This window comes from Etheostoma spectabile, chromosome 19 (genome assembly GCF_008692095.1).
Source record: "Etheostoma spectabile isolate EspeVRDwgs_2016 chromosome 19, UIUC_Espe_1.0, whole genome shotgun sequence".
In the NCBI taxonomy this organism is placed as follows: Eukaryota; Metazoa; Chordata; class Actinopteri; order Perciformes; family Percidae; genus Etheostoma; species Etheostoma spectabile.
The window spans coordinates 11,782,990-11,785,876 of NC_045751.1; the positions used below are offsets into that span (position 1 = coordinate 11,782,990).

General features: G+C 41.9%; 1 protein-coding gene and 1 long non-coding RNA gene across 4 annotated transcripts in view; one reads left to right on the forward strand and one right to left on the reverse strand.

The window, feature by feature from the left end:
* LOC116707340 (uncharacterized) overlaps positions 1 to 2,887 on the forward strand; it is a 217,341-nt gene that overhangs the window by 135,572 nt on the left and 78,882 nt on the right. The gene's annotated exons all lie outside the window — the stretch shown is intronic.
* Positions 1 to 2,887, reverse strand: part of LOC116707365 (uncharacterized) — a 26,604-nt gene that overhangs the window by 10,597 nt on the left and 13,120 nt on the right. Inside the window, exon 3 of the long non-coding RNA XR_004336489.1 lies at positions 2,726 to 2,732. This is a non-coding gene — a long non-coding RNA (uncharacterized LOC116707365). The remainder of the gene's footprint in view (positions 1 to 2,725; positions 2,733 to 2,887) is intronic.

Sequence of the window (2,887 nt, forward strand, 5' to 3'; positions counted from 1 at the left end):
GCTGATCACCAGTTATTTTACAGAGAAAGAGGAACTTTGATGTGTTTGTTTCCAGGAAGTTAAAGAAGATGAGACTCCTCCACCTGCTGGACCCTTCACCAAACTGCAGCTCTTCATCATCACTCTGTTCATCATGTCTTTTTAACCCTTCAGTCGTTTTTTCTACCCTCCCTCTCGTTTTTTTTTTTTTTTTTTTTCTCTGTTGCTTTTCCCGCAACTTGTAGTCGCTATTCTCTTAATTATTGAGGCTACATGCCCATAAATGGGGGGGCTCTGCGTTATCAGAATCTAGTCCTGCATTCAGCAGCCAGGGGTCTGAGTCACAGCTCCTACCACGCGGCGTGTATGCATTATCCTGTGCCAGACTTGTGATGGTGATGGGTTAGGCAGTAAGGGACCAGCGTGTATGGCTGCAGCCTGAGAGCGTCTCGTGCCGTCCCGCCTGCTGCCAGCCGAGCTTATACTTCAAATGAAAGCTCGCATCTGGAATAAAATTACTCTTCAAACCAATCTCTCTCACTACAACTTTTTCAAAGTAACGCTCCGCGTCAAATATCATGCTAATGAATAAAATACTTTGAAATATTGGTGTTTTTTTGAAAGATTTCTTAAAATCTAATCGGACTGTCTTCTAAATAAGGAAGATTATCAGATAATTTAAAAAATGCGGTTATGGCTGCAACTCAGCCCATCTAATGCCCTCTCGCCTGACTGACAAACATGGCTACAGTGGGTCTATAATAGGAAAGTGCAAGGCAATGTGGCAATGTGACGTGTTTGAACAACAATCCAGAATCTAAAATTAAAAAGGAGGTCTGAAAGAGGGTAACAGGTTGGAGTTGGTATGCTTAGTTCGTAGTGTGTGGCAGATCCTTCTAATCCCTCAGGATTTCCTGCCATGGTCGCAAGAAGAAACGGTGGGACTTCACAATGCGTCGACTGCATGACGGGGACGGAGGGCAGGACGGCCGCAGCGAGGGTAGGGGTGTTGATTACTAGCCCAGCCCACACCGTGTACGCACGGTTACACATCAGGGAGCAATGAGATAAGGCGGAAGGGCCGTCAGCACTCATGAGGAACCCAGAGCGAGATCCGACCTGCGCAAACTATGGAATGCGAATAAAACATGTTACTTTACAGTTTTAACGTTTTTCGACTTGATTGCAACACGCCAGTCACACATTTAAACCTCAGTGACTCCTCTGGAAATTATGATAAGGATTTCGTGATTTTTGACCCCTGAAGTTACACGTTGGACAAACTCTGCACTGAGACGGGACGCTCAGATTGCAGACATACTAGTCTCCCCCCCTAATGGGAGACTGGGAGGACTGGAAGCTTTAAATCAAACCCTGTGATAGAGAAGGTGAGTCTGATCCGTATTCACGGTAAGGGACCTTTCAGCATCTGGGAAACTGCGGGGGACTTTCAGTAAACAGCTTTTTAGGGTTCTGCTTGTACACTTCCCGGAGAATACTCAAATACAGCCAAGCAAACTTTAGTCGGTCTACAGCAAGGCGGCCCCCCCCCCCATGCTGCGAGGCCTGGTCACAGACAGGGACCCTCGGATGGTTGGACGTGGGCGTGGGGATCTTCTTAGTGAATATTGCTCCATGTATGAAGGTAAAGCTGGGTGTCTCGGCTCCATCAGTCCGGGTCTCTGCTGATCAGAGCCGGTTCACGGCTGCAGGACTCTAGGATAAGAACTGGTTTTACAAACGGACCTGCTGTGTCTGGCGGTGTTTCCGTGGTCGGACTAGTTCTGATATAGACTGATCTAGTCAGTCAACATTTTAATATTTAATGCTGATATTAACCCTCGTGTTGTCTACTTGTCCACTTTTAGTTTTTCTGGATTGATGTTTTACATTTAAATGTATTCTTGTTTTTTAACTCTTTCAACTTTATCGATACTTTTTGTAGTAGGCCTTGGCTTCTTTCTTCTTCTTTTTTTTAAAGCGTTTTTTAAAGTTTTTCCCTTTGTTTTGACATTTTTGTCACTTTTTTCCAACGTTTTTAATCACTTTTTAAAGGATTTATTTTATTATATTTCTCACTGTTTTTAACCTTCTTTTATTTATTTATTTATTTATTTATTTATTCATTTTTCCAAATGCTATCAAATCGAATCAAACACCCAAATGCAATGAAAGTAATGAAGTGATCATTTATTTTAATTCAAGGTGTAAAGAGTAATGGTTGTCTAAAAACCATTCACATAATTTTTTTTAACAATCTGGTTAAAAGAAACCCAATTTTCTGATATAGAAACATTTTGAAAATGAGTCAAATTTGACCCGAGGACAACAGGAGGGTTCAAAGGATGTAAAGGCATTCTTACACACACACACACACATACACACACACACACACACACACACACACACAAGCAATATGTCTTACCCAAACTTTACATTCCCATAAAAAGTATAAAAGTTATCATTATTCTCATTAGAAGTTGAACCCTAACAAAGACCGGTTTATCTCCACCAGTAGAGCCCTCTCTAGGATGTGGACCACTAAACCATGCTGGCACTAGTAGGCTAAATATTAGTTTAATTAACTATATTAACTATTTTAATGAACCTGATTTTTAACACCATTAATCCATGACTGCCCTTTACGTTACGTTAAAACCAAGAAACCGTGTTGCTGCTTGTGACTGCTCTGTCATAAAGCTGGATCTACCGAGCTAACAACCATATGGAGGCTGATCTGAATCACCGACCGTCTGATTCAGTGTGTAATGGACACCCAAACTGTCATCACGTGCAGCGTTTTTATGTGATGGGGAACATACATTGTGTGTGTTTGTTTTTTCTTTCACTTGTAGAAAATAATAAGCTGTGTTATCAGAGGCCTGTGTTGGGACCACGGATTGTTTAC